Here is a 19727-nt window from a genome sequence, read left to right on the forward strand (position 1 = left end):
ACAAGGGCAAAAGAGTTCGGAAAAGTAGATACGACGCAGACGTATCAGGTGGCAGTTCAAAGTTTAGTCCCACCTCACTTGTCGAGAGGAGTAGCGCCTGGTTTATAAGCTCCACTGCCCCCAACTGTCTCGTGCTCCTTTATGTTTTCTACAGCTCTGCGGTAGGATTGAAGAAGACGGGCAAGGTACCAACAACCAAGAGGAGAAGAGAACATGCAATGAGCACAATGAGCACAAGGTGCACGAGGAGCAAAGTGATGGCAAGAAGCTCAAGGATCAAACGAAAGCCCCAACGCTATTTTTGAATAATTATGAAACATTACGAATAACATTGTATTTCTGTTGAATGATGTTGGACCTATGTTAGAACTATGTTTGAATGATGTTGGATCTATGTTAGAACTTCAAATGTGACATGCTATTTGGATGTTGCAATTCTTTCAAAACTTTGGTAGGGTAAACGAACATTCAAGATTTAAAGAGGTCTAGAACATCAAAGTGAAAAACTAACCCAGGATTCTTTTTAGTCACTTCAAAATGAAGTTGTGGTGAGGTTTTTGAAAATTTCATGTTCCAAACCCCAAATCACATCTCTTCACTTCATACGTCAGAATTCAACATTTGAATGCATGTAGACCTTGTTTATCAACTTAAATTGCTAGTATATGACATAAGAAGACTCTGCGCGCTTGTTTTTCATTTTTCTGATTTTTTTTTTGAATTTTTTATGTTCATTTGAATTCTGGTCAAACCTAACTTTGACCACCATTTAAACAAGTTTAAAACATGAAAATGAAAAATTAAGCCTTGATCCTTCTTAGTCACTCCAAAATGTAGTTGTGGTGAGGTTTTTGAAATTTTCATCTTCATTTCCCCAAAACACTTCTCTTCACTTCATACAAGATAGCTTGAGATACTTACGATATCACATCACACGCATGAACTTTTCATTTAAATGTATATATATATACCTTGTTTATCAACTTAAATCGTTAGTATATGACATAAGAAGACTATGTGCGTAGGTTTATCTTTTTTTGTTTTTTATTTAATTTATTATGCTCATTTGAAATCTGGTCAAACCTATCTCTGACTGCTCCAAACCCCTCCCAAACCCCGCTAACCCTAGCGTTGAACAAGGACCGTCCATCTAACCCTAGCACCGAACAAGGACCTTTGATCTACGGGGAGGAGGAGGGCGATCCGTGAGATGCAATCTGATTGGTTGTGCCATTTTTTTCTCAACGCGCATAGTGGACGCACTGGATGGATCGTTGGGCCGTCTCGTTGTCCGGGCCTGTGAGTATTGTTAATGCGCGTCTCAGCCTTTCCAGGCCTGCAAGCATGGGAAGTGCGGCGACATGGGCTGGCGGTGATGTATGGGATGCATGCGCGGGAGGCGGACGTGGGCATGCATGCACGCGAGGCGCCCGGATTCACACACACACCGTTCACATCCCTTCTCTCTTGCTCTCCCACTCACACGCCTATTTATATGCCTCTCTTCCTATCCCACTCACCACCAAAGCCAGATCCATTCTCTCCAACTTCAAACACCCAAGCGATCGAGCCCTCCATCCTCTTCGAGAACCCAAAGCACCAAGTGAAGATGCAGTACAGTGGGCCGACCTTCCAACGTCCGCCTGTCGTGCGAGAGCTGCGATACCCACCGGACGTGCTCAAGGAAAACGAGCTCCGTGTGTGGGCGAATTCTAGGTGGAGGGGATCTGTCAAGCTCGCCCACGCCTTCCACAGAGCCGGCTATGCCCACCTCCCACGGGGCTCGCCTAGGATGTTCACCCTCAACGAGGTTCATGACCGCGTCGGCACCCTCCTACTACTCACGATCACCTTCGCCAACCAGTTTGATGCGTGCGAGATCCTTGGCCAAGTGTATTGGTGCGGCTGCGAATCCATCTTCTTCACGGTGTACAACATCTTCACCAACTACGAGTGCATCTTCCCACCAAAAACTAGATGCACTCCCTTCCCTACGACGAGGAGGAGTGAAGTTGAAGACGGTGGTGAAGGGGCCGGAGTGAAGTTGTTCATCAAGCTCGTCATGTTTTAGTTTTATCGTTTTTATTTTGTTGCTTTTATATGTCATGCATGACGTGTCGTGTCCCTGAACTTATCTATGTAGGGTACCCATCTATGTAAGGGTACGATTGACTGCATCTTATCTATCTAAGTTATTATGTGTGTTCAAAAATGTTCCTGTCAAAAGATATCATTTCTTTCCTAAACCAAGTCATGAACTATCAGGCTATCAGGAATGGGCTATATCTCGCAGCAAAAATTTGTTTCAATAGTGTTGAAATGATGGACGCTATGCAATCAATGGAAGAATATACGTGGGAGCTGATGCGTTTTTGGTGTTAGAGTGTAAGCAGATGGCTATGGATTTCACAAGGACTTCCTATAAACATTGCATTAGGAAAGCGAATCAAGTCGCTGATAGTCTACCTAGATATTCTTTTGATAGCCGATCTTCTGGTTTAAGGGAGAATTCTATCTCAGATTCTATTTCTCTTCTTCTTCTAAATGATATGACCATCCTATGAGAAATAAAGTCTTTTACCCGTCAATAAAAAGTCATGAACTAACATGCACATTTATTCCCAACACGCATAGTGGGCGCGCTGGATGGACCGTTGGGCATGCATGCGCGGGAGGCAGACGTGGGCATGCATGCGTGGGGGGTGTTCTTCCTCCGCCGCCTTCTTCCTCGACTGCCGCACCCGCTGACCAGCCGCCCGCCTCGCCTGCCGCGCGCTGGCACCGCAGCCTCCTTCCTCCGCTACCGTGCGCTGACCGGTCGCGGTTCGGCCGTCCGGCGCTTCGGTTGTCGTGCATAGTAACGCCGCGGTTCGGCCGCCTCGGCTACCGCATGCAGTAATGCCTTGGTTCGACGTCCGATGCCTCACCTGTCGCGCGCATTTTCGACGCGATTTGGCCGCCCGGTGCCTCGCCTGCCCCCGTGGGGCTATAAAAGACGACGTCGGCCCCGTCCCGACCAGCACAACCCCTCCTCCTCTCTTCCTTCTCACCGTGATTCTCTCCGCCGGAGCCAGCATGTCGAGCGACTCCGGCAGCGAGGGTGTGGCAACGGGCGGCGTCTGGCCGTCCAGCCTGACCGTCGGCCAGACCGAAGATCTGGCACGATTCGGGATGTACGTGTCGTCGTTGTCGAAACTTCCACAGCATGGCAAATCTCCGCCGACGGCTACCCAACCCTCGGACCACCGGCGTCGAGGGAGGAACTCCGGCGGCACACCGGCGGCCGGTACAACAGGAAAGGCCGCCGCCGCTTCTGGACAAGCAAAAGCTTCGACGGCGTCGTCGGGGTGTTCAAGCGTGCCACCCGTGGTGTCCCCGTCGGGAACATCTCGTGGGAGGTCGGCCCTTCCCGCAGTCGCGCCCGTTACCGCCGCCCCTCCTGTCCTGCCGGAGGTCCCGTTCCCACTGGAGCGGGCAGCGTTACACCTGGACAGCGACCCCCCCCCCCCCGACACGCCTGGGTTGCTGTCGGCGCTAGCGCGGTCGGCGGAGGAGGCCGTGGCATTGGAGGCGGCGGAGGAGGATGACGACTGGCTTCTAAGAAGCAGCGACAACGACGACGACGACGACGGTTGCGGCGACGCGGCAGTTATCGACCTTACGGGAGAGGATTAGATTAGGGTTTTTTAGGGCCCTTTTTTATAAAATTCCATTCGAATCGATGTAATATATCCTAAAAATGAATGGAATTTGAATTGTTCCTTTATACTTTTCTTTCTACATTACACCCACTGTGATTACCATACGAACAAATGCCCAAAAGTAATTGCACATGTAGAATGGACAATTATAGTTCTTCATGTGCGAGAAACCCTCTGATCAATGCCCGCCCGGCACCGCGGACAGACGAAGATTGACATCTTCACGCCCGCCGGGCTCGGGATCCGCGAGGTGGCGCCGGAGCTTGAAGAAGACATCCAACTCGGAGATGAAGGGGATCTCAACGTCGTGGCGCCCTCCACAACAATCTTCCCACCGCTGCGCTCTCTCTCGCCCGCTCTCTCTATCGACAGTGGTCACCGCCGCTCTCTCTATCGCCCGCGCCCAACTCCCAGGTACCAATAGTGGTCACCGTCTATGTCGATCGCGCCCAGCTCCCCAGCCTACCTGATTGTTGCTCACCACTGCGAACTCTGGGGACGTGCGCTGTCGCTTATATCGCACACCCGCAACCGCTCTCTGCTCAACGGCTCTTTGCTGGGTCCCACAAGCCACGAGAGCAACGGTCTGATCGTGTAGCGCGTCTCTACCACTGGTCCCACCTGTAAGGGCCGAGTCAAAACGTTGACCTGACGGAGACGACAGTGTTCACGGAATGAGTCGGTGCGAACAGACTAGGGGCAAAACTGAGCACGATTCACAAATAAGGGCAAAACTGAGCACAGAAACACCACTGAGGACAAAATGATAATTAGCCCAAGAAAATATAATTCATTGGAGATATTGGTTTTACAGTTAGCAAGGCATGTTTTTGCAAAAATGAAAAACTAAGGCTGATCCAATTCCTCATTTTTATCTAGTTCTATTTGAAATACTTCGCTAAACCCCTCCTAATATAAACGAACTCCCGAGAATATCTTCAAACCACGTACAGATTAAATGGGCAGATGCATTGATATTTCCCTTCGTTCCAAGTGCCTGCAGATTACAATTTATAATGGACATCATTTAAACCACACGCGACTGAAAAGTACTGAAATATACTATTAAGTGGAAGCTTTTTCTGTACAGAACCAACTAAAAGCATTTTCCATAACATCAGATCAATTATTTTCAATGTTTTAAATAACGGGCTATGTCATTTAACAGCGGCTCGATCAGAAACTATAAAAAGCTATAGCAAAGCTATACCAGAGATAAGTCTTATTTAGCGTTTCTCTTAAATCATGAAAAATTGAAACAATAAATATACAATGAAGCATCATATATGATATATTGCATATACTTTACATATAGTTCGCACATCAAAATGCGAGTACCAAGAGGCACCTTAATTCAAGAACCAAACTTCACATCAATGCATCATACATTAGTAGAAATAAGGGCTTTCGTCCAGCTCGAAAAACACATTAGTCTCGATTCCATTACGAACCGGGACTAATGTTAGCATTAGTTCCAGTTCGAGCGGCAAAGGCGTCAGTCGGGCATTAGTCCCGGTTCGTGTCTCGAACCGGGATTAAAGGGTTTGGAGGCTTTAGCCCCGGTTCGTGTCTTAAACCGGGACTAAAGGATATACCTTTAGTCCCGATTCGTGACACGAACCGGGACTAAAGGGGTTTAGATTATTTTTTTCTGTTTTTAAATTTTTGTTTGTAGTTTCTGTTTTAAATTGCTTATATCTTTTAGGATATTTCATGTTTTTGATTGATTCTTTTTTGCATTAGATTTAAAATTTTGTCTAGTTTCTGTTTGTGTCATTTGTTTTCAAATTTTAATGGTTTAAATTTGAATTTGTTCAAATTTGCTTCAAACCCAGTTTTTAAATAACTTGAGTTTACAAATAGTTTTTAATTTAATTCTTTTTGCTCCCACTCATGTGTTAGATTGTTGTCACAGTAAGATTTATTTGGTTATTTTTAGAATAATTTAAATTAGAATTTTAGTTAAAACAATATTTTTTGCTTATATAGTTGTTTTAGTCATTTAATTGTTGTTTTTTTATTATTTTTAGTTAGTTCTTTCTGTAGATTTTAACATGTTGTAGTATGGTGCATATTGAATGCACAAAAAGTCTAGAGTTGAAATAATTTTTAAAAATGCCTTTGTAACAGATGCGTTTTTGTCTGAAACATTTATACTTCGAAGGAGATGATTCAGTTTGTACGGGAAGTGCATTCAGTTTTTGTCGTAACCCACTCAACTTTGTAGCACATGGCATGTGGATGAAATGATGATACCATAACAAGTTTCAGCCTTTTCAGAGTTCATTTGTAGCATTTTTCAATTTAGAGTCGTTTAGCTCAAAAAAATCATTAAATGCATGGAAATAGAAAATGAGGTGAGAAAGGGTTCAAAATTTATGAGGTGGCTTTGAATGCACTACGGAAATCAAGTAATTTGCCGTCTTTGAAGATCTTTGCCGTCAGCTTTTTGTCGTGGATGACAGCAAAGACCATTTTTGTCGTCTATAATAAAAAATTGTTTACGGCAAAGAATGACTGATGGCAAAGACATATTTTGCTGTCCATAGTAAAAATTGCTGACTGCAAAGGAATATTTTGCCGTCTGTAATAGAAACAGATGACGGCAAAGACATATTTTGCCGTCTGTGATAAAAACAGATGACGGCAAAGACAAATTTTGCCGTCTGTAATAGAAACAGATGACGGCAAAGGCAAATTTGCCGTCTGTAATAGAAACAGATGACGGCAAAGAAGAAGCACACCACGCGGATTCCTCTCGTGGATCGATGACATGGCATCATCCATACCGCACACACATTCCCACAACACCACCATGTGGATCCCCACCCCACCAACCCACCCACGCACATCCCCACCCCACCTCACGTCTCCATCAACCACCCCACCGGCCCACCCCACCTCACGTCTTCCCTCACCCACGAATGATGTGGATCTGGATCGATCTCTTTCCCCCCACCCCACCAAGCTCTCTCCACCTCACGTCTCCGGCGACCTGGACTCTCGCCGCCGCCACCCCCGCGCAGACCACCCACCACCCGTACCTCCAACGCCCACCGCCCCCTCCCTCCGGTGCCCGACCACCCACCCCTACCTCCGACGCACCACCACCCACGCTCCCGATTAGGTCGCCAGCGGCGGCGCCCCCACCCCTCGCGCCCACCACCCTGGCGGCGGCAAGCGAGGCCGACGGATGGTGCGGGAGGCCGGCGCTGACAGGTCGGTTGCTGGTGCGCGGGCTGGTGACTGGCGTACACAGGGAGACATGGCTGGGGGCGATGGCATGCGGGCCGCCTAGCGCCTCCCACATCCGTCCTGCTCGTCACATTGCCCGCCTCGACGCGCCGCCGGCATCCGGCTCCTTTGGTCTCCTCTTCCTCACTATCTCCCTTCTCTCGATCTGCAGGACTCCACCTCGGTTGCTCTCCTCTGCAGGCGGCGGACATGGGTTGACAGAGTGGGCAAGGTCCAATGGATCCGGGGCTTCGCGACCAGATCCAACGCCCGGACGAGGGTGGCGACCTCCGACACGGCGGTGGATAACTTGAGCTCCACGGGCGTCCATGGTGGCCTCGTTGTGCTGCTATCGATGGAGAAAGGAAGGATAAGGGGCGCGACTGCTGGTTGCTGCTGCTTTCGCGAGCACAGGCACAAAGAGGCGTGTCACTCATATCCAACTCCTGTAGTGTAGTGTAGTGCAGTGTAAACTGCTCGTTTGTAATCCGTTCAACTTGTGAAATAGACTTGTTTCGTTTTGGATCTGGTGATGTATACGATGAAATCCATTCGTTCATTGTTGATTATTGAACAACTAGTTTGACGGATATTGTAGGGTTCATTGTCCGTTCGTTTCTGGTCGCCTTTGCATTTGGACTATTATATAATCGGTATATATATATATATATATATATATGACAAATTTCATCTACCACCGGTGGTAGTTACCACCACTTGCGTTTTGTATGTTGTATGGAGTATGTATCAAATTGGAGAGTATGTATGCGTAGTATGTAGTATATAATCATGTTTAGGTAGTATATATATTGTTTTTTTGATAGTATGTATCATATTTTGTGTATGCTCCTTTTTACATACAAATATATATGTATTTCACAAATATAATAAAAACTATGGGTCAACTTGTAATTTTTTCATGTAACTCACTTTGAAAAATCTTGTATATAGTATATGAACATAATTAAAATGATAAATTAGTATATATACTCCCGCATGGTAGTATATTGAACATGTGGTGTAACTACCCCTGGGTGATAGGATGTATTTTTCCTATATATATATAGGCTTGTAGGTGATATTGGATTTGTCATTTTGAAGAAACAATTTGACATATTTTGTCGTCATGTACAGGTTAGGCAGACCGCAAAAAATGCCATATTTTGCTGTCATGTACGGGTGAGGAAGACGGTAAAATTGCTAACGTCGTCCGTTAGCTAGGCCGTTCCGTCTTCCGACCATTTTTTTGCCGTCTACCAGACAAGCTGACGGCAACATAATTTTACTGACGGCAAACATTTTGCCGTCTGCTCTACCGGGCGCTGACGGCAACATAATTTCACTGACGGCAAACATTTTGCCGTCTGCTCTACCGGGCGCTGACGGCAAAGATACGTTTTGCGGACACATGGGCTAACGACATTGTTTGTCGTCATGGGCTGACGGCAAAAAATTTGCCGTCTGTAATTCTCTCTTTGCCGTTTGTAGCATCCTGACGGCAAAATGCCCGATTCTTGTAGTGATGATGCATTTTGATATATGAATTTTGATAGTTTTTGCACAAAAAAAGAAAAAATGTAAAACGGTCATAACTTTTGCATACGTCGTCAAAAAAAGTTTAATATATAAAAAAAACTAGAGAAAAATTGGGACTCGATTTCACCGGGCTTGCCCGGTGAAGTTTTCTCAGATGCTCAAAATTCCAAATGGAAAAAAAGTTATTTCAAAAAAATAAAAAAATTGAAAAAAATAAGAAAAAAAATAATTTTATTTAAAAATATTAGGTTGTTTTCATTGAAATTCACTATTATTGTTACTTATTAGGTTTATTTTAATAACTGTTTATAATTCAAAAAAATAAATCATGTGACATGACATCAAGACCGAGGTTGTTTAGGATTGATAGTTTACTATTGTCAGAAAAACAACAAGTGCAGACTTGGCAACTAGGGGTGATAGAACCAGAAAGTTAAGTGTTCTCGGGCTGAAGCAGTGAGAGAATGGGTGACCGACCGGGAAGTTAGACGATTTGGAATGAGTGATCCATGCTAAAGCAGTGAGGATGGGTGATTACAGATTAAATTATCAATTAATTCAAAGATTTGAAAATTGAAATAAAACATAAAATAAATCAAAAAATATTTTTTTTTTTAAAATCTACCTTTTTCTACTAGTGATATATATCATAAACAAGAACAAAAGATAATGCAGAAGTAAACGAACCGGGGCTAAAGACCATTTTTCTACTAGTGATATATCTATACCTACTAATAAAGTTCCCATTGCTTCTGTGGTGCGTCATTAAATTTGCCCCTAAAGTTCGTCAAAATTACCCACCAATGCCACCCGTAAGTGTCAAAAACGATTCCGTTTTGAACTTTGATTCGGCTATCTTTTTCTAAAGCACGTCGTTCCATATTTTAGCACAAGAGCAGCCTAGGCCAACTGGTTCGGTGCGCGCTGTGCTACCCAGGAGACCCATGTTCGATTCCGGCTGTGGCGTACTAAGCCTTTATTCTTCTATTTCGCACTTTTCCTTTTTTTTCTCTTTTACCTTTATTTCGATAAAATTTGCACACATATTAATCATAGATTAAAAAACTGTCAAATTTGTAGATAAAAAAGTTTCCACATATCCAGAAAAAAAATATACAATGCGTATGGACAATAAAAAAAATGTATAACCCTTTTTGTTCTTCTATTTCGCACTTTTTTAATTTTTGTTTTTCTCTTTTGCCTTTATTTCGATAAACTTTGCACACATGTTTATCATGGATTAAAGAAATGTCAAATTTGTAGATAAAAAAGTGTAAATGCGTATGGACAATAAATAATATTTTTTCTTTTATTTTGAAAAATATTGATCATGTATTTAAAAGACTTTAAATGTGCATAGGAAAATATTTCCGGTGTATAAGAAAACATATACAAAATATATAATGTGTATGGAACAAAGTAGATATAAAAAATAGAACTTTTCAAAAATGTTAATCGTGTATTTGAATAATGTAAAACATGTATATAAAAAATATTCATGATGCATACAAAATATGTAAAATGCGTATTAAAAAAATTAGACATCAAAACTCAATAATGTTTGTGATGTCATACGCAAAAAAATGTTTCTAATGTATAAAAAATATACAATGTTGTTTATACAAGCTTTACGTAAACGAATGGCTGAGCTTTGATTTTTCATATATAAAAACTGTTTTGCTATTTATTTTTTTAAGAATATCGATATTGATACACAACCTAGAACATTTGGTATGCATGTACAAATTGGTTGTTTTCGATGTAGCTGCCTAATATGTTTGCAATCAAATTAAGACTCACTTAGATTACAAATGCAAACACATATATCAGGAAGATAAAAAAATGTTCTAATCCATATGCTATCATTAATTAACAAAACAAAATTGCAAATGAAAATGTTAGTCATAGAATTTAATTAATTATAAAAAATACAAGGGCCAACCTTAATTAAATTTATAATCCGTTGCAACGCACGGGCATTTGTACTAGTATCATAAACAAGAACAAAAGATAATGCAGAAGTATGGTTTTGTACAACGGTTTAACGGGCTAAATGACTCCAAATTTAGCTCTATAGCAAAAAATAGCAGGCTATTAGCCTCATTTTCAATTTAGCATTAAAAATGCATAGCTTTAGCGGTAGAGCTCCCGCTATAGCCCGGCTATTTAAAATATTGATTATTTGTGGTGTTGAGACTGGACTACATTTTTGCTGTTATCACAACAAGTCAACAAGTCTCGTCATCATTCAAACCTCTGCAAATGGTGCTTTACCATGTCAAGCTCATGCGTTTATTGCAAGTTTCATCTAGTTAGATGTGTACAATTCTGCCTCCCCATCCGTTGCTTCATTCACGGCAAGCGGAAAACATTTCGCATGGGCCCCCTCCTTCTCTGGCGTTTCCATGGTCGGCAGGGGAGGAAACCCTAGCAGACGCCAGACCGCGACCCTCATCCCTCTTCCCTCCCCTCGCCGCCGCCAGGACGTGCCGACGGGCGAAGCCCGCCCGGCATGGGCGGCGACTGGGCGTTCTGTCCTTTTCACGAGGCGGGATTGTCGTGGGGCGATCTATCCTGGCCGGAACGCGGCGTGATGCGGGGCACATCGGCGCTGGGTTGTCATGGTGGCGGGAGTGGAGGGCTGGATGAGAGATGCGTGATGGTGATGGCTATGGTGGTCGGCCACCGACCTGCCGGGTCTGGACCAAGCGGGGGACGGTGGCACCTGGGCTGGCGGAGTCGGGCGGGATCCCCTTGGGGCTGCTCGTCGGTTTGGTCCGGTTGCCTGTGCTCGGCCATGGATTCACGGCGAGGCGGGTCGGGGAGGCATCCTCGGGGTGCTCGTGATGTGCCGTTGGTTGTTGTGCGTTGGGCACGGATACTAAAGACGGTGGAGTCTGATGGCCCCTCTCGGCATGGAGGCGGGCCTCGGCGGTGGTGGTCATCTTCTTTTTCGAAGGTGGTCGGGCTGAGGCTGGGTGATCGGATATCCAGATCTGTCATACAGTCCCGGCTGCGAGTCGCGGAGACATATATAGTTGCCGGTGAAAACCAAGCCGACGACGGACGATGGCGGTGTTCTGCGCCGTTAACTTCTTCATGAAGGCATCGTCGAGTAACTACTGTCAATCCACTCGTGTTTCTCCGGGGGAAACCCTAGGATCCGGTCTTCCAGATTGGACGATGGCGACACTGTGATGTCGTTTCTCTCTTGTGAGCATCGTTTGTGGAGCAGCACTGGAGGACGGAGGCAGGAGGTGGTGCGGCTTCGTCTTGTATGGAGCTTCGGCGGAGATGTCAAGTCATGTCTAGCCGACAGGTGCTACGTTGTGCCATGCATGTTTGATAGGTGCTGCGCACGACAGATCTTTCAAAAGCTTCAAGCTGTATCAGCTCGTGGTACTCAGCAGTAGGTGTTGCGGTGTATTGATGGCGACCGCGACGTGCTCAACAGTTTACGTGCTGGGAGGTGGTGTCGTTGGGCGTCGTGGCGACGTCGGCGGATGGTCGGACTGGCAAAGAGGATGCAGATCTCTTTCCTGAGGATGGGTCAACGGTTCGATAATGATGACGACTTCTAAAACGTGTGCATATGATGTACGCTTTAGATTTGCTGCACTGGTTGTATGTTCCGATACGTTATGTAGATGGATCAGCAACAACACTAGTTTTAGATATAAGGAGTGAAAGCACTCCATATTATCCAATTTGTAGGTGCGAGTGATGGCTTCGGATGGCTTGATGTATATTATTGTCAGATCTTTGTTAAGTAACTAATAAATGTGTCCGTATGCATGGATTGATGCAGAGGCCGGAGGCCTTAACCTCCTTTTCTAAAAAAAGATGTGTACAATTCTGTCAAAGACTAGTTAGTTAGGATCGAAGAATTAAGAGCAGAACATTCAGAATTACCAGCAACCCACTTGACAAACCAGAATAAGAATGGTATGATTGATGCAGCAGCAGCACCAAATCCAGTTGCCTGCAGTGAGCGGTACCAGAAATCTCCATCGACCAAAAGAATTTTCCGAACACAACCCTTGATGCCTTCACTACAGTCCAGAGAGACATAAAAGGAATGAAAGAGGGGCTCAACGGTTTTGGGATATACACTTATAAAGGAATGAAAGAGGGGCTCAATTAGTATATCATCACTGCCCCAACTCAATGAGTTGTTTCCAGTTTATACGTTGTTCCAACGTTTATTACATGGCTGAAAATAATGAAGATAATGGAGCTTAAACTGAGGAGGTAGCTGCTGCTGCTTTGTCCACTTACTTTCTAGTGGTTGATATGAGTGAAAGGGTTCGTCTCATTTTCAATCCCTCGCAGCCATTTACTGGTGATGGTGATGAATCTTCAGTCACACCCGTAATAGCAAGAACACGACGGGCCGAGTGGCTCGATCTGGAGGCTGAGCGGGTCAAGCAGATCGGGACGAGCAGGGACGTTGGATCCCGAGTGGCTCGATCTGGAGGCTGAGCGGGTCGAGCAGATTGGGACGAGTAGGGACGCTGGATCCCGAGTGGCTCGATTTGGAGGCTGAGCGGGTCGAGCAGATTGGGACGAGCAGGGACGCTGGATCCCGAGTGGCTTGATCTGGAGGCTGAGCGGGTCGAGCAGATTGGGACGAGCAGGGACGCTGGATCCCGAGTGGCTCGATCTGGAGGCTGAGCGGGTCGAGCAGATTGGGACGAGCAGGGACGCTGGATCCCGAGTGGCTCGATCTGGAGGCTGAGCGGGTCGAGCAGATTGGGACGAGCAGGGACGCTTGATCCCGAGTGGCTCGATCTGGAGACTGAGCGGGTCGAGCAGATTGGGACGAGCAGGGACGCTGGATCCCGAGTGGCTCAATCTGGAGGCTGAGCGGGTCGAGCAGATTGGGACGAGCAGGGACGCTGGATCCCGAGTGGCTCGATCTGGAGGCTGAGCGGGTCGAGCAGATCGGGAGCGGGTCGAGCAGATTGGGACGAGCAGGGACGCTGGATCCCGAGTGGCTCGATCTGGAGGCTGAGCGGGTCGAGCAGATCGGGAGCGGGTCGAGTAGATCGGGCGGGACGCAGGTCGAGCAGATCGGGCGGGACGCAGCAGGCCGACGAGCAAATCGGACAGGACGAGCAGCTTCGAGCGGGAGAGGAGAGGTTGCGAGCGAAACGGGGCAGGAGGAGGAGATCGAGAACGGGCTTCGATCGGGGTGAGGAGACGGATCAATCGCACGAGTTGCAGCGTGCAAAAAATTGACCTAACTCTAATACCATGTTAGGAATATGCAACTTGTATTCCCATGAGGCCATAGGTCGATATATATACATGTACAGATGTGGACTATATGCAGAGAACCCCTTATACAATGGGATAAATACAAAAGGGTACATGACTATATTATATATACTCTAACACTTTAAAGTTAAAAAGGAGGATTAGAAAATTACATAGTCTCAGTTTTATTACGCAAATAACTCGTTGCTTAAAAGATCCGGCACTTGAGGCTCTCCATATCTTCCCAACTTGTAACTGACAATTCTATCGGATTTAGACAAGCGTGTATTCGGTAAAAGAAATATCAAAATATACGTTGATACAAAAATAGCACTTAGCTTGAGGACTTTTTAGGCGACACCAACCAGCTTCATCATGAAATACATCCAAGGAAAACTGGAGTCCCAGCACAAAGGTTTGGGCAATAAAAGAAAACACAAAGCAGCACAAAGGTTCTGCTGCTCTGCTAGCTATTACATGTTTCCACCTATAATTACATACTCGATACAACTATACAACCATCATTTCAATATTTTTATGAGCTAAGCACTCATGTCCTCGGAGATTTCAGTCAGCTCGGACGACAAATGGTAAGTATCCTCGGCATGGATGTGCCCTTCATCACAGAAGAATGGCCTCGAAGGCATTTGCAAGCTATGGATGCCACCTTCCAGCATCTCTATGACATCATTCATTGTCGGTCGGTCTTGACACCTCATTTGAATGCACCATAGTCCAACAATGCACAACTTCCTCTCCAACTCATGCATCTCAGTATAAACATGAGCAAATATCTCACCCACATGATCTTGTTGAGTTAGCCGGTCATACACCCACGACGGATAGTACGCTTGGCTCGTGTTTGCCGCATTTGGATCAGCATTCCTTCTTCCTCCGGCCATCTCTAGCAGCAGCATCCCAAAGCTGTAAACATCAGACTTGCTCGATATGGCGCCGAAGCTACGAGATATCATCTTAGGAGCTATGTACCCAATTGTTCCCCGTAGGGCTCTCCATGGCACAAAGCTGTTGTCCCTTGGGTATAGTTTCGCAAGACCAAAATCAGCAACTTTGGGGACAAAATTGTTGTCGAGAAGGATGTTGTGTGGCTTGATGTCAAAGTGCAGAATCTGCATGTCACAACCCTGATGAAGGTAGTCGATCCCCCTTGCAATGCCCAAAGCTATCTTGGCGAGCTTGTCCCAGGAAAAACTCTTCCCGGATGAGAAGATGTACTTGTCTAGAGAACCTTGAGGCATGTACTCGTAAACCAGTGCTCTCCTCATTTCCTCTGAGCAGAATCCCATGAGGCGCACCACGTTAACGTGATGGATCCTACCAATGGTGGAGACTTCATTGATGAAATCTTCTCCATTGCAGTTAGGATTGCCCTCTAGCATCTTGACAGCAACATGAACATTGCCTGGCAATAGCACACCCTTGAACACAGACCCGTAGCCTCCCTGACCCAGCTTATCTCTGAAATGGCTTGTGATTGCTGTGATGTCAGTGTAGGCATACCTCATTGGACCTAGCATTTGTTGCATTCGGAGGAACTTCTCGACAGCATCAATTGTGATCCTCGTTTTCCAATACTTGTGCGCAAGGAAGATCAACACAGCCAGTGGTGCCAACACAAACCTGCATAACACTGCATAAACAAGTTTATATAGTTTTAGTGGGTGGGTACACACATGCGTAGATGTGATGATGAAGAAACTGCAATTAAGATCAGAACATTCGGAATTACCAGCTAGCCACTTCATAGAGAAGAAGACTAATGCTATGATTTCTGAGGGATAATCATCATATCCAGTTGCATACAGTGAGCACTCCCAGAAAGCTCCATCGACCAAAAGAATTTTCCGAACACAACTCTTGACGCCATCACTACAATCCTGCGATAAGTCGCTGCAATACCATCCAACGAGACATAGAAGGAATGAAAGAGGGGCTTAACGGTTTTGGGATAAGACACTTATACAGGCAAAACTCACCGAAACTGGCTTATTAGGCACTCTTTGATGGTTGTTCTACTCATGCCAATGTCATATCTGAAAGGGAATCGAACAGCAAATCCAATCCTCATGGATTTCACAACATCTGCATGACTTGCATTTTCTAGCGGCCCTGGACTGTCCCAAGGCCGAGGAATTCTAGCCAAGTAACCACAAGAAGGCTCGAGATACTCCATTGAATAAGATCCATAACCAGTTAAGACATAAACATAAGTATGATTTGTGCTAAGGCAAGCAACAGGCATGTACATACCATTGTCCTTTACTTCCCGAGAGCATGTAAGAAAGCAAGCCTTATTATATGAAAGGGGTTCCAATTCGACTTCCATGTGGTTCTGGTATCTGAACGGAGGCCGATTCCACCGAGGTAGAGGGCAGCTGTTGTATAAATCCATGTCGGCATCGACGACCCAGAAGGAAGAACTACTGTAGTTGATGGAAGATACATAGTATGTTGCATCGTCGATGTGAATTGAAGCCTTCGTACCACTGCAAATTAGCTCGTAAGATGGATAACCACACCCAGGTGGATCACTTGCCTGACGAAATGGAGATGACACATTTCTGAGAGGGCCACACGAGAAAGAAGGACAATCAGGCAAATGATGCCGCCCTTCGACCTGATCTGCAGCAAGAACTACAAGCACAGACGAGATAGTTAAGATCTTGAGAGCAGTGCGCATTGCCATGGCAGACACACAGACGAGTAGAGATGAATGGCCAAATAAGTGAGTGGCTGCCAAAATAAAAAAAGAACTCCAAAGAATGGACATTACATGCCAACTAGCTGCCAACTAAAGTTGGATGCATACCATCTACTGGCTGATCTAAGTGATGGTGATGTTCTTGACCGGTGACCTCTTGTTGGTTAACAGAAGAATCCAATTGCGTTACTATAGCATCCTGTACTGGTCCAATCCTGTCCTAGTCATATTAACATGGAATTCAGTGCCTTGAGAAAATGACAAATAACAGGGACCAAAAAATGGATAATAAGAAAATATCATTCATTGGAGATTTTTTTTTTTTTGAAAAGGAGGAAACGATCCCCCAGCCTCTGCATCAATCGATGCATGCAGCCATATTATTAAACATCCAAAGTAACAAAATAGTTCAAAGCAATCCTGAAGGCTGAAAATAAAATGGATCTGAAACTAAACAGACTCTTAAGAAAAAACGCACATCCAGCGTAACTAATAGCAGACCACGATGCCTATACACCCAGTCTATTACTAGCACACCATCCAAACCGGTTGAAGATAACCCGTGCGACCATCTCCCACCGGTTGCACCCAGTAGCCATAAGCTCCCTGTTGTCCGCAAGACTGAGTGATGACCACGTACGGATCCAGGACGTTGCTCGGCAAATGACCTGCAAAAAATTGTTGAATTTCTTACCATTAAATATTATGTCGTTTCTGGTATTCCATATAGCCCACAAGAGAGCACAAATCCCTATTCTAATAAGTCTGGATAGTTTAACGTCCACTCCATTGAGCCACGTTGTAAACATTGAATTGATGGACGTAGGTGGAATCACGTTAAAAGTTATATGGATAGTGCGCCAAAGTAGTTTTGCGAGGGGGCAGTCCAAAAACAAGTGTCTGATAGTTTCATGTTGATCACAATAACAACAATTGGATCTACCTCTCCAACTACGCTTAATTAAATTATCTTTGGTTAATACCACACCTTTGTGTAAAAACCACATAAAAATTTTAATCTTTAACGGCACTTTGATATCCCAAATATGCAACGATCTAGCTAATGGTCCTGAATTAACCAGATGTGTGTACATGGATTTAACTGAAAAAACCCCATTGACAGTTAAAGTCCATCTAACGCTGTCTGAATGATCAGATAGTTGTACCTGTATAAGCCTTCTTACTAGATGCATCCATGCCTCCCAACGTGCGCCTACTAGTGCTCGTCTGAAGTGCATATTTATAGGTATCGATTGTAAGACTGTGGACACATAGTCCTGCTTACGTTGCACAATGTTGTAGAGCATGGGATATTGTAAAGCAAGTGGTGAATCCCCAAGCCAAGTATCTTCCCAAAATCTTGTTAATGTACCATCCCCTACAACAAATTTCACCCTTTTGAAAGAAATTACTCTTTATCCTCATTAACCCTTTCCAGAAAGGTGAGTCATTGGGTCTAATTGTAGCTTGAGCTAGAGTTCTTGATGTGAGATACTTATTTCTCAAAATTTAAATCCACATACCCTCTGTCTCTGTGGAAATTCTATATAACCATTTGCTCAGCAAACATTTGTTCTTTACTTCTAAATTTTCAATTCCCAAACCCCCCTGATCTTTGGGTCTACAAATCATATCCCAACATGCTAATCTGTATTTTTTCTTATTCTCATCATTTTGCCAAAAGAAACGAGATCTATAAAAATCCAGTCTTTTCCGTACCCCTACCGGTATCTCGAAAAAAGACAAGAGAAACATTGGTAGACTTGTTAAAACAGAGTTTATTAAGACCAATCTACCTCTGTATGACATAAGCTTGCCCTTCCAGCAACTTAGTTTCTTTTCAAATCTTTCTTCAATACATTTCCATTCTTTAATTGTTAACCGTCTGTGATGAATAGGAATCCCAAGATAGCTAAAAGGTAGAGAACCCATCTCACAACCAAATAGCTGTCGATAAGCGTTTTGCTCTTCTCTTGCCTTCCCAAAGCATAAGAGTTCGCTTTTGTTAAAATTTATTTTTAACCCGAAAGTTGTTCAAAAAGACATAAAATTAATTTCATATTCCTCGCTTTCTCCATATCATGTTCCATAAAAATGATTGTATCATCCGCATATTGTAGAATGGACACACCTTCATCTATCAGATGTGGAATGAGACCACCTATTTGTCCTTTCTCTTTGGCTCTTTCAATAAGTATTGTCAACATGTCTGCTACTATATTAAAGAGTATTGGGGACATTGAATCCCCCTGTCTTAACCCCTTATGTGTTTGAAAAAAATTAGCAATGTCATCATTAACTTTAACTCCGACACTCCCTTTCTGGATAAAAGTGTCAACCTGCTGTCTCCACTTTTCACTAAATCCTTTCATATGTAAGGCTTGTTGAAGAAAAGACCACTTAACTTTATCATAAGCCTTTTCAAAATCCACTTTAAAGATAACTCCGTCTAGTTTCTTTGTGTGGATTTCATGAAGCGTTTCATGCAGAACAACAACACCCTCCAAAATGTGTCGCCCAGGCATGAACGCTGACTGTGTTGGTTGAACAACTGAATCAGCTATCTTTGTTAATCTGTTGGTGGCTGTCTTAGTAAAAATCTTAAAACTAACATTTAGTAAACAGATAGGTCTAAATTGTTGGATACGCATGGCGTCCACCTTTTTTGGCAACAACGTTATTGTTCCAAAGTTAAGGTGGAACAGCTCTAACCGACCATTGAATAAGTCATGAAACATAGCCATTAGATCTCCCTTAATAACATGCCAACACTTTTTGTAAAATTCTGCAGGAAACCCATCTGGTCCCGATGCTTTATTGTGTTTCATTTGTACTATTGCGTCATACACCTCTTGCTCTGTGAATCTAGCGGATAGAACCTCATTCTCCTGATCATTTAATTGAGGAATATCCTGAACATTGGTTTCATCCAGATAGATCATATTCTCCTCTGGTGCACCAAAAAGACTCCTATAGTATTCTGAGATATATACCTTTAAATTTTCATGTCCTATAATAGTACCCTCATCTTGCTCTAGCTGAGTAATAATCTTCTTTCGATGTTTGCCATTTGCAATCATGCGAAAGAACTTAGTATTATCATCCCCATGCACCACGTTCATCACCTTAGCTCTTAGTGCCCATTTCATCTCCTCTTCTCTCAGTAATTTTTGCAATCTAATCTCAGCATCTGTTTTGATATTCCTATCAATAGAATTTAGCTGCGTTGACTCAGCCTTAACGTCAAGTTCATCAATCAGGTTTATTAGTCTTTC

At 44.2% G+C, this 19727-nt stretch overlaps 1 pseudogene; it reads right to left on the reverse strand.

Annotated features, from left to right (window-relative positions):
- Positions 1-14278: 14278 nt before the first annotated feature.
- Positions 14279-16488, reverse strand: LOC123415177 (annotated as a pseudogene).
- Between the last annotated feature and the right edge of the window lie 3239 nt (positions 16489-19727).

This window comes from Hordeum vulgare, unplaced genomic scaffold, assembly GCF_904849725.1.
Source record: "Hordeum vulgare subsp. vulgare unplaced genomic scaffold, MorexV3_pseudomolecules_assembly, whole genome shotgun sequence".
Taxonomy (NCBI): Eukaryota; Viridiplantae; Streptophyta; class Magnoliopsida; order Poales; family Poaceae; genus Hordeum; species Hordeum vulgare.